At 54.1% G+C, this 22,411-nt stretch overlaps 1 long non-coding RNA gene across 1 annotated transcript; it reads left to right on the top strand.

Moving 5' to 3' along the window:
• Nucleotides 1-17,542: 17,542 nt before the first annotated feature.
• Nucleotides 17,543-18,439, top strand: LOC136320882 (uncharacterized). Its single transcript, XR_010728379.1, has 2 exons — nt 17,543-17,612; nt 17,875-18,439. It is a non-coding gene; the product is annotated as an uncharacterized lncRNA (long non-coding RNA).
• The last annotated feature ends 3,972 nt before the right edge of the window (nt 18,440-22,411 follow it).

The raw sequence follows: 22,411 nt of genomic DNA, 5'->3' as shown, positions 1-22,411 counted from the left end.
AGTCGAGGCGGGTAGAGCACCCAGCGCGGGCAGTTAGGAGGCACGAGCCCTCGTTTGTATTTATTCCTGACCAGGCTGGTTTTATGGAAGGTTTAGGGACACAGGAGGAGATTATAGCCCTGCTTTGGAACAATGTACAGCTGAACCAGGACCTCACCACGTCCAGCCTCTCTTGTCCATCCCGATCCTCGGGACCGTCTCACCAGCCAGCTGTCTGCTCTGGACCGGAGTCTGAGGCCATTTCTTGGGGCTTGGACTCTCCTCCCAGCCCCCCCTCAGCCACCAGGAGATGAACAGTTGATTTTTTCAAGCCATTTACATTTTGGTCTCAATTGCCGTCATTACACAAGATGCTCTAAGGCAATGATGCTCAATGAAGCCAAAACAGCCCCCTTAGGAGGAGTCTGGGAAATCAACAAGGGTGTGTGTGTGTGTGTGTGTGTGTGTACCTGTTTATATATAAAAAGAGTAATTTTTGCACGTTTTTAACGCATAGAATTTTCTGGGAATGTGACTATTATGTTCACCAAAAGAGAAGACCGTCCTTTGTTTTGCTTGGAATTTGGCCAAGACATGTTGCCCATTTCCTGTCACTAGCCACAGCCCCGCCGTCGAGGTGTCTGAGTCACCGTCGGGGCCACCTGGGCCTGTCTGTCTCCGAGGCTGGTGTGTTCGCGGTGGTCCTACCTCTGGGAGCAATACCAGGCCGCTCATCGTGTCTCCTGCTCTAGCCGGCTCACACGTGTTCATCCTTTATTATTTTATCACACATTACTTTCCTCTTGGTTCTTCTTCGTATTATGGCTAGGATATTACATTGACTTTTTTTAAGTATGTGAGTCTGTGTGATTATTTATGGATCTCATTTCAGCCTGCGGAGGGGGCAGGGTTTGGGACCACCGCACAAGGGCCCGTCTTTGCATTACCCGAGAAGCCCGTTGCTGAGCACCTGCCAACCAGAAGGGGTGTGTTTCTGAAGTGAAGTTCTCAGCTGGGCCAAATGGAGAGGCTGCCACTGTCATTGATTCTTTTTTTTTTTTTTTTTTACAGAGACAGAGAGAGGGTCAGAGAGAGGGATAGACAGGGACAGACAGACAGGAACGGGGAGATGAGAAGCATCAATCATTAGTTTTTCATTTCGCATTGTGACACCTTAGTTGTTCATTGACTGCCCTCTCATATGTGCCTTGACCGTGGGCCTTCAGCAGACCGAGTAACCCCTTGCTCGAGCCAGCAACCTCAGGTCCAAGCTGGTGAGATCTGCTCAAACCAGATGAGCCCACGCTCCAGCCGGCAACCCCGGGGGTCTCGAACCTGGGTCCTCAGCATCCCAGTCCGACACTCTATCCACTGCGCCACTGCCTGGTCAGGCTGTCATTGATTCTTTTAAAGGGCTCTTTTCCTCTCCCCTGTCAGCGTTCTGGGTTAACAATCCTGCTGCTGGTCTCCTCAGTCCCGGGCCATTCCCTCCTTCAGCTGTCCTCACAGAGTGGCCCCAAGAGATGTCCCCAATAAACAAGTGTGACTGTGCCACATCGCGACTTGAAACTCTTCTGTGGCCCCTCATCTGCCCTGGTGCATGTCAGGGGGGTCCCGCAGGGCCACCTGGAGTCGTGGGCAGGGCACAGCCTCATCCGGGCCCACTCCTCCTCTCCCATCGGCCATCCAGCCTCTGTGACTCTGCCCACGCTGTTGCCTCTGTGCGGACGCCCAATCCCCACCATCACCCTCACCTTCACTGCGGGCGGCACCAGGGGCTTCCCGTCTTTCTCTTCTTCAGTAGAAACTCAGTCCTGAAGTTCCACCTCTAGAAGATGCCTCTAGAAGATTGACTTCCTCCAGGGCTGGAAGCTGAGCAGAGGAACAGTGGCCACTGGGGGAAAGAGAGCAAGATGTTGGGTTTTAAAGGATCCAGTAAAGAGCACGCCTCTTCCCCATCTGAGTTCGGTACCAACTGAGAGAGACACCCAACAGCCAGATAGACGACGTTTGAAATAGTCCTCTGTGGCTGTGACTTCAGATTAGTGGCCAGGTGAGCTTCCTGCTTTCCCATCCTTGAACTTGACATTCACCCGCTGAAATCACCTAGTCCTTGGCCCAGGTGGGGGTGTGGGAGGCTTCTGACTGACAGGCAGAAGCAGAGCGGTAGGGGCTTCAAAATGAGAAGGGGCTGGGCCAGGCTTACCCAAGAGCCTGGCCCCATTGGGGCATCAGATGAGTCACCTTTGCAGGGGAAGAGGAGGGAGTGGGCACGAAGAGAGAGCTGGATTGTTACTGTAATTTAGTGGACGCTCCTCCATACAGAGACATGATAGGAAGGATGGTGGGAGGGAGGGAGGGAGAGAGGGAGGGAGGGAGGGAGGCAGGCTGTGACCCCAGATGCTACATCCTGGTTGTGTTGATGGCCGGTGCCAGATGGAGCAGGAGCTGGGAGAGGAGGCTGAGGCCAGAGGGGACCGTCAGAGCCAGGACTGTGCAGGGAACCTCTCTAATTTAAAATAACCTTTGATTATCACATGGCAAAAAGCTGGAGCGCACAGATAAGCAAAAATAAGAGAGGAAAACCGCTCTATTCCTACCATCTGGGGAGGATCAATGCAAATACCTTGTTGTCTGTCTTCCCAAAATTCTTTTCTATAAAAATTCTCTGCATATAAATTTTTTATCCGAACAAGATCACGGTATTCTTGTTGCGTTGCAATTTTCTTTCTTTTTTTCTTTCTCAATTAATAATCTTGACCTTTCCATGTCAATACATTTTTAGAAACCTAGTGTACAGCCTATATTCAGATTCCCTCACTGTCCCTCAAATGTCCTTTCTGATGATTCGTGCATAGCAGGGTGCTGTCAGGACCCTCTGCTTGGATGCATTCGGGTGCCTTTTGTCCTGGCAGTTCCCCTCTATGTCAACGACTTGTGAAGACTGAACAGGTTGTCTTGCAAAATGCTCCACCTGCAGGATGTGTCTCCTTGCTGCTTCCACGTTGGGCTCGTTCCTGTGGCTCCTGTATTCCCAGCAATCTTGAGTTGTTAGGCATTTGGCTGAGGAGACGTCACAGGCTGTGATGATACTTCACAATGCATCACTCCAGAGGCCACGTAACATCTCACGGGTGACACCGAGTGAAGGTGACGATTTGTTCCAGATCTATGCCGAAGGGTCTCCTGAGCTAGAAGGATCCTTTGAGCTCCTTGTCTCGTTTCTAGACAGAGAACTGAGGTCCAGAGCGCAGCCTCCTGGAGCAGAAGCCCCGGCCGTTGACGGAGGGTCCTTCTGTCCAGGGCCTCTTTGCAGTTTCTGCACAGTATTAAGGTTGCGGGAACCATGATTCCCGTTTCACTTTGCTCCGTGTGGCGAAGTAACTAGAGCTGGGATGCGACCGCCGGTCTCTGTTTGCAGGTCCCCTCCTGCCTCTCCACCAGGCCCGGGGCTCTGCCTGACTTTCCCCAGCAGGGAAGGCCTGGGCATGTGGCCCTAGAGCCCAGCCTGTGGGTCAAGCCCGGGGCATGCCTTCGCTCTGGGCTGGGGACAGGAGGACACAGCTGTCTGGTCCCCAGAATCCGCCAGCTCAGCAGGGCTCCGGTTTCATTCTGGGAAGGAGGAAGCCTTTTAGTAAAGGACAGGGGAGGCTCTGGGGCTTGGAGCATGACCCTGGCCTGGGCTGCCCCGAGGCTCCCTGGCTCTCCTTCGCAGAAGCCTGCTTTGAGTTGGGAGTACACTGAGCCTCAGAGAGTTTGGAAAGCAGCAGGTTCTGGGACACACAGTTGGACGCGACAGAGCCAGGACTCGAACACAGGACCCAACCCCCCAACCCCGGGCAGCTCCCATTGCACCCAACTATCCCGGGGGAGGTCCCCACTCGCGCACCAGACGCCGGCCCAGTTACAAGCCAGGGGAAGTAAAGAGAGCACTGGATCAGGAGCTCTGTCACAGGTCACCCTCCTTCCAGCTAGCCGTGCCCATTCCTTGTTTCGTTGACATTCATTGATGCCTGTCAGGCACAAGCCTGCATGAGTGTGGAGGATACAGAGATAAGAAATGGCTTGGAAGCAGATGAAATTGTTTTCATATTTTGATTCAGTGACTCACACATTGTGTAACCTTGGACAAGTCATTTGACCTCTCTTAACCTCAGTTCCCTTATCCACAAAACAGTGAGAAGGCTCTGGGTTTACTTTGTTGAGAGAAATAAAATGTGGAGAGAGTACTTAATAATAGGAACCCATACTTATACAATGTTTATTACATGCCCTGCACAGGATACTGCACTAGGCATATTATACAAATTAATTTGTTCAGTCTGCACCACAGAGGTAGGGACTGTTATTATCACTCTCGTTCTATAGGTGAGGTACCTGAGGCCCAGAGAAGTTAAGTGACCTGTTCGAGGTCACACAGCATGTAAGCGGTAGAGCTGAGTTTCAAACCCAGCAGGTTGCAAAATAGCCCCTTCTTGTGGTCACTACACTTACACTAAGGCCTGGCCATAACCTTTATAAACACTAAATGCTATCACTGGGACCCAGAAGGAAAATGCTCTCATTCAGACACTCCTCGCTGTTGTGCTGGGCCCCTAATGTCCTCTGGGACCAAAAGAGCTTGGGGCTGCTACGTCTGTCCACAGCACAGTCTGAGAAGGTGTGTTCAGCAACAAATGCTGCGTAACAAAGCACCCCAAATCTCAGCGGCTTAAGACAAGCATCACATCGTCACATGCTGGTGGGACTGCAGCTCGGTTAGGCTTGGCTGTGAGGCTCCGCTAAGATACATGTCACATCCTGGGGCCCCGACGGACGGGACGGCAGTCATATGGGACATGTTCTTCCCGTGGCTATGGCAGAGGTGGGAGGGGCAAGCTCGGCCAGGGAAGTACAGTTCAAGCTTCTGCACAGTTCTTTTCACCACTTACCCACTGGTCACAGCAGGTCACGTGGCCAAGCTTAATGTCAAGAGCAAGGAGAGGGGTAACACTACTACAAGGCCATGGAGAATTGGGATGAAAAATTCCAACTACCAGAGAAAGGAAGGAAGGGCCTCGGGCTGGGGGCTCAGGCCGTGGTCAGAATCCAGGCTGGGACTCTTCTCAGTAGCCAGGATGGCTGGGCTACTTCCAGTTTTGGAAACCCCCAGCTTATGAAAAAAATAAAATAAAATAAAATAAGACATGCTACCATGGCTTACAATAATTGTGGTATATTTTAGATGTTTACATTTAACAAATTAATGCTTTCAGCATACACTCAAATTGCTGAACAATATAATTATGCTATTCACAAGAAAATTATAGGATTGACTAAAATTATTAATTGCTGGTAGGCTATGGGCAGCAGGGTCCAGCAATGGGCGACAGGTGCGGAGTTTTCTGACCGTGTCTTCATTCAATCAGGTCAGGCTCTCTGTCACTGGGCTGACGACTTTCTCGGGACACAGTGCCCACAGCCTCACCCCGAGGCACCCGAGGCACTCGTTGTTCATTAGAACTGGGAAGTGTTTGTGAAATGCTGAGGCCTGGGCCCCGTCCACCGCGTTTCTGATTTACTAGGACGCGCGGGCACCATGTGCTTTTTTCGGCAACTCCTGGTGCAGTGCTGATGTGCAGTCCCGGGGTTGAGAACCGCTGGATTACAGGGCCGACAGGTCTAAGCCAATCTGTGCTAATGAGATGTGAGGTGAGGCTTACTGGTAGCTTTGGGGAAAGAACCTTCCTGGAAAGCTCAGCCTCTCCTCAGCTAGACACAGACGAGGAGACATCCTGCCCGGTCTGCCCCTGACGGCCGTCTTGCCGCCATGGGGGGAAGCCAGTCTGAGGACTGAGGGGATACAGAGGAAGGCAGAGAAACAGCCAGAGCCTGGCTCTTACCTTACCCGAAGCCTCCTAACCTTCAGTCGTACCAGTCCATAAAATCTCCTCTTGATTAAAAGACTCTTAGTCTGTTTTGTATCACTTGCCCCTGCAGGCATCAAATAATGAAAGTGCTTCCTGTGCCGGGCCAGTGGGAGGATCAGGAGAGACGCTCTGTGTGGAGTGCTCAGCACAGCCCTTACGTGTATGAGCGCTCCGTAAATCAGAGCAATGACGAGTCACCCCCAGAGGAGACAAGGTGCACGAGAACGGGCTGCCCTAGCAGAGGAAGTCCAAGGGCACGCACGCTGCCTCGCGGAGCCCAAGCCTGGGGCCTGGACATGGCAGGTACTTGATAAACGTCTGCCCAATGGGATGGATGTTTTATGCTTTCATTTCCCTCCGTAATGTCCTGGTCTTCGCCAGATGCAAAGGAAGAAGTAATCTGATTATCTGATTAAAGTAATACAGCCTAACGTACCAGCAACTCCATGGCTTAAACCACCAGGGCAGATCCGTGTGGGTAAGAGGCTTACCACTCCAACGGTGAAATAATCAGGCCAGCGAGGGGTGTGTGTGTGTGTGTGTGTGCAATTAATTAAACAAATGCTTACTAAGAGCCTACTATGTGCTGGTCACTGTGCCAAGCCAAGGCAGCGGAGGAATCCTCAGGATCTTTGCCCCCCCCCAACAGAAAGCTTGAGGGCCCTTTGAAAAGGGGAGGAGCACCCCTGTCTCTTACTTGTGTCTCTGTGACAGACCGGGGCCACTGTCGTGGGGTTGATGCCCCAGAGACGGTCCAAGGCTTCCCCCTTGAGCCGAAGCAGCAGGCAGACGGAGGCAGATGGGTGCTGTCCCCGGGGTTGTCCCGACACCCAGCGCTCACTGCAGCCCCCACCTCCACTCTCCAAGCCTTCCTCATGCCCCAGGGCTGGAGGAGCAGGTCTGGCAGCCACTATTTTGTGTGTGCTGTTTTGAAAATTATATTTTTAGCCTGACCTGTGGTGGCGCAGTGGATAAAGCATCGACCTGGAATGCTGAGGTTCAAAACCCCAGGCTTGCCATATGGGAATTGATGCTTCCTGCTCCTCTCCCTTCTCTCTCTCTCTATCTCTTTCCTCTCTCTCTCTCTCTCTCTCTCTCTCTCTCTTTCTCTCCTCCCTCTTTCTAATAAAAATGAATAAATAACTTCAATCTGGAATGCAGAGGTTGCTGGTTCGAGACCCCAGGCTTGTCCGGTCAGGGCACATATAAGAAGCAACTACTATGATGAGTTGATGCTTCCCGCTCCTCCCCATCACCTTTCTCTCTCCCTCTCAAATAAATAAATAAAAAATTTAAAAATATATCTGAGTGCTTTTTCCCTAGCAGTATAGAGTGCTTTCTTGATATTTTTTATAATTGTATCGTATCCTTACCAAAGTTAATTAACCAACCCTCTATAAAATGCATGTTTAAGTTGTTTCCAATCTTTTGGTATCTATATTAAGCTATGCTACAGCACCTAACCTCATATATCATCTCTGCATAACTCTACTTATAAGACAAGATGTAGATTTAGGACAAAACATAGAGTCAAAGGGCGAATGTAGCCGTGTGCCGGTCCCTGGTTATCTTGACTGAGGCAGGTGGAGAGATGGGCGTGGCCCACCTCTCGCTGCTGCTCAGCGTCTAGCCGGTCTGTCCCCCAGAGCTCTTCAGGGCTGATTTTTCACATCCCTTCTCCTCTGGGGTTTCCTTTTGGCAGGATCAAGTGAAATCCCTTCACCTCTTTTGGCCAAGAGAATGTAAGAGCCTTAAAACCATCTGTCAGCTGTTGAATAGCTTAAAAAATGTGGTACATCCACACAATGGGATAGTATTCAGAGATAAAAAGGGAGTAAAGCACTGGTACGTGCTGCAACATGGATGGACTAAAAATATTATGGTAAAATTTAAAAAGCTGGACACAAAAGCCCACCTGTTGTGTGATCCCATTGCCATGAAATGTCCAGAATAGGCAAATCCACGGGGGGTGATAAAATGTTGTGCAATATGATAGTGAGAATGGTTGCACAAGTGGGTGAATATACTAGAGCCCACTGAACCGTACACTTTAAAGGGAGAAACTTTATTTTATTTATTTTAATTTATTTATTTATTCATTCATTTTAGAGAGGAGAGAGAAGTGGGGAGAAGAAAGAAGCATCAACTCCCATATGTGCCTTGACCAGGCAAACCCAGGGTTTTGAACCGGCAACCTCAGAGTTCCAGGTAGATGCTTTATCCACTGTGCTATACCACAGGTCAGGCAAAGGAGGAATTTTATTTAATAAGTAAATAATAAAAGGCATTGGATAAGACCTGGGCATTGGGAGAGGGAGGGGGCCTCTGAGACTAACTCCCTAGCAGAATAGGGTTTAATCTCTGTGCCGTGGCCCACAAGGTCCTCCCCAGCCCTTGATGCACGTTGAAATCACCTGCAAAAACCCAGTGCAACCAATGCAGCCAGGCTGGGAACATGATCTTAAAAACCAGCAGCAAACAAATGGAACAAAGCAAACAACGACAGGGGTTCTGTGGCCCAGAGAGGCGAGCCAGTCCACGTGGTAAGTCACTGCTGCACCACAAGGCAGACACATTGCCTTGTTCACAGGTGGGTGGGCTCTGAGCCAGGTAGACCTGGGTTCACAGGCTGGCCCCACCTACTCACCTGAACCCCCTTGAGTGTCAGTCAGCTTGCTTGTCCCCAGGCCTGCAGTGTCTGTTTCTCAGAGATCAGGTGAGGCGCGCTACACAAAAGGCTTCTGCCAGTAGCTGGCACATCACGAGCACTTGTTACAAGCAAGTACCTAGCAGTTCCCAATGCACTATGACCCTGGCCCAAGGCATCTGCTCTTTTATTCTTTTAATAATCATAATTATTTAAACCCCCCCCCTTTTTTTTGGACAGAGACAGAGTCAGAGAGAGGGACAGACAGGAAGGGAGAGAGATGAGAAGTATCAATTCTTTGTTGTGGCATCTTAGTTGTTCATCGATTGCTTTCTCATTTGTGCCTTGAACAGGGGGACTCCAGCAGACCGAGTAACCCCTTGCTCAAGCCAGCGAACATGGGGTCGTGTCTATGATCCCACGCTCAAGCCAGTGACCCTGTGCTCAAGCCGGATGGGCCCGTGATCAACTGACAACCCCCGGGTTTCGAACCTGGGTCCTCCGTGTCCCAGTCCGACGCTCTATCTGCCGCGCCACCACCTGGTCAAACTAAAAACTCTTGCTCATTCCAGGAGCTCTTTGTGCAGCATTGTCTCCACGAGGCAGATGCAGAGAGCGAGACCTGGGAGATAGGGTGTCTTGCCCTACGTCCCTTGACTGATCCCCAAATTTTCTTCTTTGGGGATGTATGTGGATGTAGGAGTTGGATGGCCCAGCCTCTGCAATTCTCCTGGTCGTGAGTCTCTCTGGGGTGGCTGCCACCCACTTCGTGCTTCCACAGCACTTACCACGAGCCCTGGCACTGTGTAGAGGCTCAAGAAATGTTCTCTGAGCCAAGGAGGGTAGTCCCAGGGCCCTAGAGCGGCATCTCTCCAAGAGTGAGGTTTCACTAAGAAAGGTGCAGTCCCGCATGGGGCCACTAGGGGTCTCTACGCTCCACCAAATGCTACTCCAGGGTTCATTCTCCAAGGGTTCCAGTGGCAATGGCTAATTTGGAGGAGCATGCACCGTCCAGAGCCCCTGTTAGATGGTGACTGGAGTGAGACGTCGTGTCCTGACCTCCAGGATGGCATCTGTTCCCGCTGCTCGCCCCTGGGATCAGGTCACAGATCCTGATGACGACCAGCTTCTGAAATTGCCCAGCAAGCACAATGTCAGTCAGTGTAAGGGGAAGGGATTGTTGGTGGAGAGAAAGAGGTCTGTCTCACGAGGTTTGAACACCTTGCTAATGAATTACACCATGCTAATCTTTTGTGCCAACTCAAAATTTTATTGAATCGCCACAGCTACGACCCTGTGACACAGACATTGTTTTCTCCATTTTATAAATGAGAGAAGTGCAGCTCAGACAAGCAAAGCAACAAAGTCGTTGGTGGGACTGGGATTATCCTCCCGACTCAGCCTGGTTCTGAGCCCTGTGTTTTCTCATCAGCCCGGGGGCACCTGGCCTGGCTTCCAGAGGAACCAACTGCCTCCCCCACACACACACACACAGAGTCACTCACTCACATAATCACACTATAGACTCACTCTGACACACACACGGCCTGCTCCACCCAGAATCTCAGAGCCCAGGTGGGAATTGATCCTCTTAGTCCCTCAAACCAGGTGGAGGAGGTGAGAGCGTCAAGGGAGTTTTTACAAAATCAGTTGCTCTAATCTAATCGTCTCTGCATTTATGTATTTATTTGTGTATGTATGTATGTATGTATGTATGTATGTATTTTTCTGAAGTGAGAAGCAGGGAGGCAGTCAGACAGACTTCCGCATGTGCCCGACCAGGATCCACCCGGCATGCCCACCAGGGGGCGATGCTCTGCCCATCCTATGCAACCAGAGCCATTCTAGCGCCTGAGGCGAGGGCCATGGAGCCATCCTCAGTGCCTGGGCAAACTCTGCTCCAATGGAGCCTTGGTTGTGGGAGGGGAAGAGAGAGATATAGAGAGATAGAAAGGAAGGAGAGGGGGAAGGGTGGAGAAGCAAATGGGTGCCTCTCCTGTGTGCCCTGGCCAGGAATTGAACCCGGGACTCCTGTACGCCAGGCCGATGCTCTACCACTGAGCCAACTGGCCAGGGCTCTGCATTTTTAATTGTTTCCCTCCTGAGTATACTTTGCACCGAGAGCACCATCTCTTTGGTTCCTATGAGAATGCTGTGCTTTTCCTTAAATGAAGGCTTATTTATGTTTTGTTCCTGTTATTATAAACAAAAGCAATTGGTGCCATTTCAGAAAACAGAGAGAAGACACGAGAACAGAAATCCTTCCATCCTCACCTCCAGGGACAGCCCAGCAGAGCCATGCGCGATGACCGTCCTCAGCACACCCTTTCCCCATGGCAGGGCCCCGAATCTCCTGGGAGTCTGAGCTGCTTCCAGGAGAAGGGACTCCCAGCCTCGAAGTCAGGCCATGGTCTTCATCCTGCCCTCCACGGCCCTTGTGCTTCCATGGGCAGGACCTTCCTGGCTTGAGATGGATGTGGGGATGATTTCAAAGGGTCATTTGCCCTAACATTCAAGAATCCTGGGCTTCTCAGGAAGGGCCCAAAGCACAGGGCGGACCCGTGGGCCTCTCTCATCCAAGACAAGTGAACCCGGAACGGGGCTGATGAGAAGGAGCTGCGGAGCACCCAGGAACACAGGGAAGATCTGAAGATCAGAGGCAGGGGTAGCAAAGCGCCCCCCATCCAGCTCCAGCTTTGAGCAGACAGGCAACCTTGCAGATGACAGACAGCTGAGTCCCTAAAAGGACCCTGGTGTCTTATATCCCGGTCAGGCCTGGCTTCACAGCTGTGTGACCTGGGCGGTCACATAGAGCGCCAGGCTTGGTTTAATGTTCTACTGGCCCCATCTTGGAATTATTAATAATAAGTTTTAAACAAGGGCCCCATGTTTTCATTTTGCACCGAGCTCTGCCAATTATGTAGCCAGCCCTGCCCTTCATAACACCTATTATTGATATCGAGCTCATACTATGAGAACACTGTGCTTTTTCTTAACTGGAGCTTTATTTACGGTTCTTTTTTTCCTGTTTCTACAGGAGCAGGAGACGCAGAGAAGACAAGCGGATGGAAATGCTCCCGTCCTCACCTGCAGGGACAGCCCCGCAGAGCCGCGGGCGGCCGCCTGGCTCAGCACACCCTTCTCCCACCGCAGGGCCCCCCGTCCCCTGGGGGTCCGAGCCACGGGTGTAAATTGTCTTTCCTGAGCTTGATCAGACCAGATGATGAAGTGTCCTGGGCGCTAGGCCTGTCGTATATCACGCTCTCACCCGCTCAGAGCAGCGCCAGAGGCACTATGACCACCCACACTTCCCGGACGAGGAACCGAGGCCCAGGGAGGGTAAGCAGCTTGCCTGCAGGTGCGGAGCTTTTGATGGGTCGGGCTGTTTGAACTCATGCCTGTCGCCCCCCCATCCCATCCCCTCCCATCCTGCCGTTGTGTGGGGAGTCAGCTGAAATCCCCTGCCCCTTCCTGAGGAGCTCAGCAGGGGTGGTCCCTGGAGCTCTGCGGTCCCATCCGGCCCCAGCCTCTGCCCCGGCTGTGCACGGTGTCCGGCTGCCCCGGTGGGTGAGCTGTCGCTTTTCGTTCCCGCTGCCTCCTGATCCGCTGTGCCCTGCCACCTCCCATGCCCATGGGTGCTATCTGCTCCTCTGCTCAGGCGCGGAGCCCTGGGGCCGAAAAGCATCACTCTCCCTTTCTCCCCACGGCGTTGAGCTCCCTGCACATCCTGGGCTGCGTTGGTGGCTCCAAGGACCCTGTTCCATCAGCGCCAGTTATCACTGAGGTGACCGCCCAGGCGGAGGGGGCTGACGTCACCAGGCGGGGAGCACAGGCAGCTGGAGATGAGGGAGACCAACCCATCAGACTCACACCTGCTCAGGCTGACTCGCTCAGCTTCTGAGCCTCAGCTCCCACATCTGTAAAATGGGGTAAAGCAAACCCACCAGCTAAGAATTCAGGGCCTGGGGGTCCACAGCCCTGAGATTGAGTCCCAGGTCCGGCACTTAGCAGCCTATGACCTCAGGCAGGTCATAAAGCTAAATTTCAGTGTCCTTATCTGTGACAGGACATTAAGAATGGAGGTATCCAGGTGAGAACTCACACCTAACAGACTCAAGTTCAAATCTCCATCCAGCAAATTAGTCATGAGACCTCACAAGTCACCTTGCCTTTCTGAGCCCCAGTTTCCCCATCTACCAGATGGGGGTGGACCCCTCTGGCCATCCTCACAGGGTCCTGGAAGGACTGAGCCCCTTTCCCACTGTCTGCAGCTTAATAAATACTCAGTAAGACATTATTACTGCTACGACCGACCGCTGAGTCACTGTGAGCACCAGATGGGATTGCTGGAACGTCACAAGAGCAGGGGCCCTGCTGGAAGTGGCCGCGTCAGGCCAGGCCAGGGAACGGAAGGCCAGTGCAGGGCCCCCTCCCACAGCCGGGCTGTGAAGGGGCCAGCAGGTTTCCCAGGCAGAGGCCTGAGCCCTGGGGACAAGCCTCTGAGGCCCAGGAGAGCTGACGGGTAGGCAGGTGACTGCGGTGCAGAAGCTATGTCCCCAGGGGCTGCCCTAGGGCGCATGGCCTTTGACAGGTGTGTCAGGATAGCTTCGTTCAAAGCTGAGCATGGCTCTGGGGTGCGGGAAACAAAGCCAAGCCCACTTCATCCCGGGCCACCTTCCCAACCTCCAGCAGACTCCCTCTGCAAAGCCTAAAGATGGGCTTCCCAAACTTTCCTGAGCAGACTGCCCCCCCTGGGGGGGCACTTATTAAAATGCCGATTCTGACTCAACAGCAGGGGGAGGCCTGAGAATAGCATTTCTCACCAGCTCCCAGGGGGGCGAAGCTGCTCGCTCAGGACCAGGCTTTGAATAGCCAGGATCCAGAACGCTATATAAACGTAGGTCACGAAAATTAATCATAGTTTGAGGTGTTACCTGATATGACGTTAGTAGACTACAAGGGCCTGCCTGGGAGCCAGTTCTCCCCAGATGTCAGAAGAAACATCTGTCAAGGTCAGAGGATCTGATTTTGCTCCTAAGAGCACAGAGGGCACCTTTCAGCTTGAGTGACAAGGACAGTAGCTTTCAAACTCCCGGCCACATACCAGCCGCATCGGAACCAGGTGGGGATTCTGAAAAATAGATTCTGAGTCACAAAAAGACCAATTCTGCATGAGTCCCCTGACTTGCGGCATCTAAAGTCGTCCGAGTCACAGAGACGGAAGGTAGAAGAGCTCTCGCCAGGGACTCGGGGGAGCAGAGCTGTTTAATGGGTGTTGAGCTTCTGATTTGCAAGAAGGAAAGAGCTCTGGAGCTGTTTCACAACAAGGCAAATTTATTTTAAAATGGTTCAGATGGTACATTTCAAGTTATATGTTTTTTGTTTGTTTGTTTTTACTACAATTAAAAAAAAATACAGATTTTTGGCCCTAACCCTTGAGATCTTAATTTTTTTAAATCTCCCCAGGGGATCTGGTGCAGTGCCAGCCAGGTTTGGGGACCACTGGTTGTGGAGAGGCTACACTCTGAATAGCTCCCCAATCTGCCCTCCTCGCCTGCCTCGACCTCCCCCTTCGGAGCCCGAGGCCCTCCCCGCTTCCAGCTCCCTCCACCGTGCAGCTGCCCCGGTGTGGCCTTCCTAAATCACAAACCCGATCCTCACGCAGCTCCATCAAGACCGTGGCTCAGCTTCCCATTGCCCTTGGAACAAAATAGAAAAAAAAAATCACAGCCTTCTCAGCAGAGTCAGAGCATCAGGTGCGTCGATGGACCCTGACAACAGGAAGGCTTTGGAACTATGGCAGGGGTCTGGGCAAGGACCCCGCCCCGGGCACCAGGAGGCCGAGCAGCTCCCGTGGGGAGGGGAGGCAGGGAATTGACTCAGAGAAGAAGGCAATGCGCTGGGCCTGGGATGCTGAGCTGCTGTTTGTCCAGGGCTAGGGTGGACGCAAGGGCAGGGGTGCAGCGGGGTGGGGCTCCGGGCTGAGGGCCCCCAGGGAAGGCAGGGGAGGCGAAGGTAAGGGAGGGGCGGGAGCCGGGGAGGGGAAGGGGAGAGTGAGCTGAGAGAAGAGTGAAATGTGAGAAGAGGAAGGGGATGGGGAGGAGCACCCAGGGAGAAGGTAAAAGCCCCTTTCTGCTGGGTGAGTAGTGGGAGACGGAGGGTGAGGGCCTCCAGAGCTGGCTCCACCCTGCCCTCCTGGGGCCCTGGGGCTCCAAGAACCAGCCTCAGGCCTGAGTCCTCTTACGAGCCACTCTTAAACACTGGGTGGGAGCCTGGGCCAGGTGATCTGGTTGGGAGGGGGCCTAGCTCCATTTCCACAGAACCCCCAGGGCCTTCCGGCTTCCGCACACTTCCCCAGCTCTCCGCCGGGGCCAAGCTGTGTCCCACGGGCCCTGCTGCCTTCCTGTTACTTCTGTCTGGGTCTGTGTGAGTCTCTTCAGGCTTGTGTGGCCACAGGGTCCTGTCTTTGCCTGGCTCTGTGTCTGTGTGTTTATGGGTAGCTCTTAAAAGCTGGGGTGCCACAGCACGCACAAGGTTCTGAGTATGGCCCCTCAGATCTCAGGAAGCCCTGGGACCTCCCTAGGACGTAGGAGGAGTTCTGGGGGCTCTATGGATAGGAGCCCAGCAGGAGGGAGCTGGAGAGCTCCACACCCCATCCTCACCCCAGGGGAGCACTAAGCCCCAGTGCAAAGAGATGCCACCACAGCAGAGGGCTGAGCCCCCCAGCGCCCCTCCAGTCTGCTCCGTGCCCCAGGGTAGAGGCCCCTACCCAGCATGCACTTCGGGAAGGTCCCCTTGCAGCACTATGAGAGACCAGATAACGGGGTTGGCTGAGGCTGGGGCTCCCCTTTTGCGTCCCCTTACCCTTCTGAGAAGGCCTCTTTCTCTGCATCAGCAACACACACACACACACACACACACACACACACACACACACACACACAGTTTCCTGCCGGGTGCAGAAATAAGGTCCCACTCCGACCACAGGGGCCTAGCTGAGCAGGTCAGCCTTGCGTCCTGGTGGAGAACCCAGGGGTCACATGGCCTCAGCTGGAGGGACTTCACGGCCACCTCAGGGCTCACACAAGGCTTCTGTCTTTTGGGAAGGAGACGGGAACAGAGACATCCCTGTGAGTGCTGCAAGAGAAATCACATCCCACAATTGTTGGCAGGAAGGTTAATTGGATGCTGTCATAAGCTTGTTCCTTGGACAGACGTGTTAATAGTGCTAAAACATCTGAAAATGCCCAGAGCCATGTGGAGGAATTAATAGGCCTAGAGAGTCCAAGGTTACACTGAAAGCGGCCAGGAGTGGAAAGAGTTCTGGATCAGGAGGCCACCCCTGGCTGCTCCCCAAGCCTGCTGCGGCCCTGCCTCTCTGGACCCCAGAAAACGTGCCCGTGTGAAGGCAGGGTTGAGGCCTCGCTGTGGTCCTCTGCAGTGGTACTGCTATCATTTCTCTCTATTCGGGGGATGAGGAAACCGAGGTTTCCTGAGCAGAGGTGACTTTTGCTCTGGCTGGCAGTGACGGGTCAGTACCCGGCTCCTTCCTCAAGCTGAGAGCCCTCCACGGAGGGGATGTCAATTGTCCACTACTGGGGCAGATGTTCCCTTGGTGTCCACTAGGAGGCACTCGAGACTGTTTCTTCTTGTTGGCACCAGCACCTTCATCCTCAGCCCCTGTGGTCTCTGCCCTGGGTGGCCTCTGAGCTAGGTGGGGCTGGGGGCCAGCTCCTGGGGCAAGGTTAAAAATCACACTGGTCTTCCCTGTCCCTCCTGGCCCTCACTTTCCAAGGGTAAGGGAGGTCAGAGAGGGGTCTCAAACCCGCAGGTCCCTTCCCTGGATTCCCTGTGAGCTCCATGTGCCAGACTGGAGTCAGCTAGAAATATCAGAGGCTCAGAGAGGGTTGGTAACTTGCTCGAGGTCACACAGCCAGGTCTGTCTGATTCTAAATGCCAGAGCCCAGTTCTGGTTCGGGGAGGCTCAGGGTGGGTGCACTAGACTCAGCCTATCATCGGCCCACAATGGGCAGGAAGGTCCTGGTCAGCTGGGCCTGTGAGCCTCGATGGTGGTAAAAGGGCTGGGCCTTCCTTAGAGTGTCCCTTCTGTTGCTCAAGGGTCAAGGGCTCGGTCCAGGCGATCAGGGCCAGGCACGCGAGCTCCGGAAAGGGGCGGGGCAGCGCTCAGCCGACAGCTGGTGGATGTTGCTGGCATTGACGTTGGCATCTGCACCAGCAAGTGGATGTTTAAGTGAGGGTGCGGGCAGAGGGGCAGTGGGTGTGGCTCGGGACCCCCAGGTCACTCTGGCTCAGGGTTCAGATTGGCTGACCGGGAGGTGCTTCAGTACACAAAAGGAACTGGGCTGGGTGAGGGGAGGTGACAGTGACATTGAGTGTGGGCCATTCTCTGCCAGCCCTGCTCTCTGGAAGGTGGATGCTTCCCTTACCACCTACAGTGGATGGTCTGGACTGTCCAGGGAAGCAGGAGGGAAGCCAGTGTCAGAGAAGAGAGCTCCTTGGTCCCCCAGAGTGACAGCCAGCTCTTCTCCTCTACCCAGTCGGGCTCTTCCTGGCAGGACCCTCCCCTAGAATAGGGCTGAATCTGCTTGGCCCCCTTCCCCAGGACCGAGACCTCTGACCCTGTCCCCATCACTCAGGTCAGCATGCAGTGATGGAGGCACGGTCAGGCCCAGGGCTGGGCTCTGGGTCTAAGGTGGCGCTGCGCACAGCCCGGGCCCCGGGACACGTGGCAATGCCAAGGGGAAACGCACAGTGAGGACGGCTGCTGCAGGTGTGGGGGCTCCGTCTCCCCAGGAGAGCGATGAACAAGGCAGGCAGGGGCCAGAGGAGTCATCCTGGAAAATCCCAGCCCTTCCCCGGGGCAGGTTACAGGACCTGTTCTCCCCGCCTGGGGCCCTTCCCTCCCTCCCAGCAACGTGCGCTGGGGCACCTGACTCCAATAGGCTATAAATAGAGGGATGACGGAAGGTCCGGAAGCCCGAGGGAGGGCGGAAGAGAGGGTTCTGATTCTCCTGGAGGGGCCCGTGAGACGGCTCTGACAAGGCAGCATTTCCGTAGTGAGTCTTTGAGGTTGAACAGGGGTCCCCCTGGCAGAAGAGGTCCGAGAGGGGGCATTCAGGCAGAGGGGACAATCTGGTGAAGCAAGGAATGGAGTAGGTGGGTGGCTCAGAGTGGCTGAGTAAAGGCTGCACGGGCTTATGACAGGTGAGAAAGCCCATGACCAAGGGCCTTGAATGCCAGGGAAAGGGTTTTGCTCTGGGGTCTGCCTCTTGCTCTCACTAGGAGGCACCCCAGACTGTTTCTCTCCGTTGCTCTCAGGGAGGTTCTGGTTTTGTGAAGAGGCGTGAAGAGCAACACACAGGAACAAGTCAAGGTCAATCCCAGGCTGCCGGGCACTGTGCCAGAAAATCGTGACCATCCTTTCCAGTGGAATAGAAGAACGTCATAGTGTGCCAGAGACTGCTAACTATCCCCCAATACCTCTTCTTCCGGTCTTCTTTGCCATAGAACCTCTGACTTTTAGCTGGGCACAACACCATTTGAAATGAAGACTGCATTCCCCGGCCTTCATTACAGCTAGCTATGGCCACGTGAGCAAGTCTGCCACTGGGAGGTGAGAAGAAGTGTCATTCAAAGGCAGGGGGGTGAACCCTTTTTGTCTCTTCCTTTCTGCTGGTTGGAATATGCCTGTGACTGCCGGAGCTGGTGCAGCCATCTTGGATCACGAGGCAGGTGCCACCCACTAAGGGTGACCAAACAACCAGAGGGAAGAGAGCGATCTGGGCCCTGATGTTTACGGAGCTGCTTGTCAGTCCTGGACTAGAAACCTGCAAATGTTTCTTACGTGGAAGAAAAATAAACGTCTACATTGTTTAACACACTATTTCTTTGGTTTTCTTGTTTTTATTGTGTTTTTTTTTTCATCTTCTTCTTCAGCTGAACCGAACCATAAACAACACACAAGTCAGAAGTGAACTTCAAGAGCCCTCACATCCAATTGTTCTGCACTGAAATAAATCCACAAACAAAATAAAAAGGGAAAACAGCAGGGGTCTTTACCCCTCCTGAGTAGCAACAACAAATACACTACAATGACCTTTCAGGTATCATACTCCACTCACTGGACACGTTCCAGAATCTTCCTTCCCTGCAGTTTCAGTAGGATGCTTAGAAATGAGCTTTGTTGGCGAAAATTTGCAGCCTCCTGAGAGAGCTTGGCCCCAGTGCCAGGCCCCCTATCCAAACACAAGAGAGACTTTAGCTAACCCCCTTGGTGTTCCTGCCTTCTCCCAACACACAGGGCTGTGTGGTCTTCTCTCCGACCTGATGAAATAATAATAATATTATTATTAATAGCTGCCATTTAATGAAGACCCTCCAGTGTCCAACTCTCTACGAGAGGACTGGATAAATGCCTTCCCTCCCCTTGGCTGAAATGGAGAAGGAAGAGAGTGCAGCCTTTAGCTAAGGATTTAATGGGGCCCTTTCCGGGACGAGCTCCTTGTGTAACTGAGAAAGCAGTCATTAGAGGCCTGGGCACTGCTCTGCACGGTCGTCAAGCCACTTACTGGATCCGGGGCGGGAGTGGTATCCAGAGAGGGAGGCGGCTGGGAAAACACTTCTCTCCTCTCCACAGCTCACGTCCTTCTGTCTCCAAGTCTCACGTTTGCCTTCGCCTTCGGTAGCAGTCTGTAGGGCTCCCAGGGTGTGTTGGCCCGGCCACACCTGCAGAGGGAAGGCCGGGGGAGAGCCAGTGGGGGGTCTGCCAGGACCACCCAGGCCACCACTAGGGACAAGCCCACCGTCTTCCCCGTGCTGGGGCTGGCGCTCCGCTGGCCCGCCTCATCCTGGCTGCTGGGGACAAGCCTGTCTTCCAGGTGTGGGGGGGTCTGCACCAGGTGAGGGGGCAGTGGTCTGCACCAGGTGTGGCCGGAGGCGGGAGGCTGAGGTCAAGGGGCTGTGGGGTGATGGGAGCTGGGCTGCCTGAGCTCCACCACCGGCTCTGGGCTTCACCTGCTGGTTTACTCTCCCAGCCTCGGTTTCCTCACCCAGACGGCAAAGCCGCTCACGAGACCTCCCTCCCGGGGCCGTCGTGAGGATCAGATGAGTTCACGCATGCCAGGTTTTAGGATGGGTGCGTGGTGTGTAACACGGGCTGGAAGAATATAGCTGTTAGTTGTGTATTATTGTTTGCATTATTATTATTCCTATTGAGGGATTGTAAGGTAGAAGCTCAAACTCGACGAGCCTCAGTGAGGGCAACCTCCAGGGGAGAATTCAATTTCTCAGGTGCGACCTCACAAGCCCACACCTTGAAGGGTCCCTGTCCCCGCGGTAAAGCTGCCCAGTTACTCCTGCCCAGCGGGAAGACGGTCTGGTCTCATTCCGGGAGGCAGAGGAGTGCAGTGGTTTACAGCACAGACTCTGGGGTCAGACTGCCTGGGTCTGAATCCAAGTCTGTCTTTCTGGAACATTCCTTAACACCTCTGTGTCCTGGTTCCCTCACCTGTGACATGGGCTGATGACAGTGACTCCCTGGGAGGTTTCAGTGCCCGGGGCGCCCTGATGACAGCCTGGCATTGGTGGTGTGGGGAGGGGATGGTCAGGGCAGTAGAGGGGGTGCTGCCCCAGGCCACACCCCCTGGTGCCCCTGAGAAATCATTCCCAGGAGCTCCAATGTGGCCAAGAAGCGGGGTGTGTGTGCGTGCGTGTGTGTGTGCGTGTGTGTGTGTGTGCGTGTGTGTGTGTGTGTGTGTCTTGGGGCGGGGCTGCTCCTGGAAGCACCCTGCACAGAGGAGCCACACCTGAGTGGCTGCCTCAGGTGAAGCAGGAGATTCCCACTCTGCTCAGCCTTCCTGGTGAGCCCGAAGTCCCGACCACCACGGGGGGCCCAGGGCAGGGCACACTGGCGCCCCGTTGTGTGTCCCACTTCATCCTCTCAGCAGCACTGAGGACTGCATTCACTGCCCCTTCTGCAGATGAGGAATGAGGCCCAGAGACTCAGAAATAGGGTATCGATCCTAGGCTTGACATCCCCTGGAGCCCCCCACTCCTGACCAAGACATCCATCCTCTCGGCTTCCCGCTGAAGCCACTGTCACCCATCTCTGGGCTGCAGAGCGGGCAGGCACACCGTCCCTCAGCTGACTCCCTCCTTCCAGGGCCAACCTCTCCACCGACTCATTTTTTTATTCCTGTCTGCTGGCTCCTCCTGTCTGTTTATCCCAAAGAACAGTGACTGCACACCAAATGTGTCCTGTCACTTCAAGGGTTCACAGAAACAACAAACAAACCCTTCCCTACTAGAACTTGTTCTGGAGCCTGGGAAGGAACCTGCCCGGGAGCAGCCAGGAAGGCTTCCTGGAGGGGGTGGGCCTTCAGACAGACTTGGAAGAGGCGAGGCCCCTCTGCAAAGCAACGCAGGGAAGGGCATAGCTGCTGAGAACTCTGGTGCCTGCTGGCCTAGGCTTGACTGCCAGTCTGGTAGTCCACTACCCAGGTGACCGTGGGCCTGGTCATCAACCTCTCTCTGCCTCGGTGTCCTCACCTGAAACAGAGGCGTGAGGAGTCACTGATGAAGAGTGTGAGTCCAGAGGCCTGGGTCTTCATCCATATGTCAATCAACTCTGACACAAACCGTGGTTGAGCCTGTTGGACATGTGCTTGATGCTGCACGTTTTACACGCATCTTCTCCTGAGACCCTGTGATTGGCCCCAATTCTCAGATGCAGAAACACACCCACCGAGGTTCGCTGGCTTGCCCAATGTCCCAGAGCTGGCGGGTAGCAGAGCGGAAGCTAGAACCCGGGGCTGGCCACTTTCTCCCGCCCTCCCCATCATTAAAAAGCGCCGGGGTTGGGCAGGAGGCATTCTGCTCCCCCCGGGACTTGCAGCCCCAGATTTCAGCAGAAGCGGGAAGGGTCCCTGCTGATCCTACCACCCCCCATCCCTCCCCATCCCGCATGGCCTCTCAGAAAGTGCCCGACCTGCCCCCGGGGCAGCGAGGAGCAGGGGCTAGGATGAGAACCCCTGTCTTGGGCGCCATTTTTCCGCCTCTGCTGAGGATGGGGGACTTCCCACTGGGAGGAGCTGGGTCCTCTGAGCCCAGGCTCCGCTGGCTATATTTAGGTGCTGAGATCTAGAAGAAAGAAGGGTAATTAAGGGGTGTTGTGTCACTTTCGCCCTGCCTCTCGTGTCCCCTGAGCAGTCACATGCCACTCAGGCAGGAGGGAGGAGTGGGGAGGAGTGGACGGACAGTTGGGGCCAGAGGCTGGGGAGCTCACAGCCTTCACCCCGGACTCGAGGGCTGGCGGGGCAGGGCTGCCTGGGCCTGGACACTGCCCCTGTTGCTCTGTGACCCCCGCCCGCCTGGCCGTGGGCGTCATAGGGAAGCGATTTCCGGCCAAACATCCCAAGGGTGTCCTCCAATTAACAGCATCCACAAATGGAAAGTCCGGGCCTGAAAGTCATGCCTCCTTGTCATCAGCAGTGCTCTGCCCAGGGGGATACCCACCAACTATTGATCATACATAATGTGCAGTAAGATTGATACATTTGCTCTCAGCAACTCTGTAAGAAAGGAATCATCAATCCTATCTCACAGAGGAGACGGAGAAGTTAGCTATTCCAATCTGCACAGCGGAGGCTTGGGGGAGCGTGAACCTGGGGGGCTGGCCTCAGAGCCCGTGCTCCGAGTCACGACTGCCGCTAACTCTGGGCCATAGGAGCGTGCTCAGTTAGCACCCTCTGGCCAGAGAAAAATCACCAGGATGGCTTTGCCAAGAGGAGCAAAGGCATTCGAAGTGATAAGAACTGCCTCTACAAAGACTTATAGGTAAGTTGTCCACCCCAAAGTG

The sequence above is a fragment of the Saccopteryx bilineata genome, chromosome 1 (assembly GCF_036850765.1).
Source record: "Saccopteryx bilineata isolate mSacBil1 chromosome 1, mSacBil1_pri_phased_curated, whole genome shotgun sequence".
In the NCBI taxonomy this organism is placed as follows: domain Eukaryota; kingdom Metazoa; phylum Chordata; class Mammalia; order Chiroptera; family Emballonuridae; genus Saccopteryx; species Saccopteryx bilineata.
This window is presented reverse-complemented; position numbering and strand designations above follow the sequence as displayed.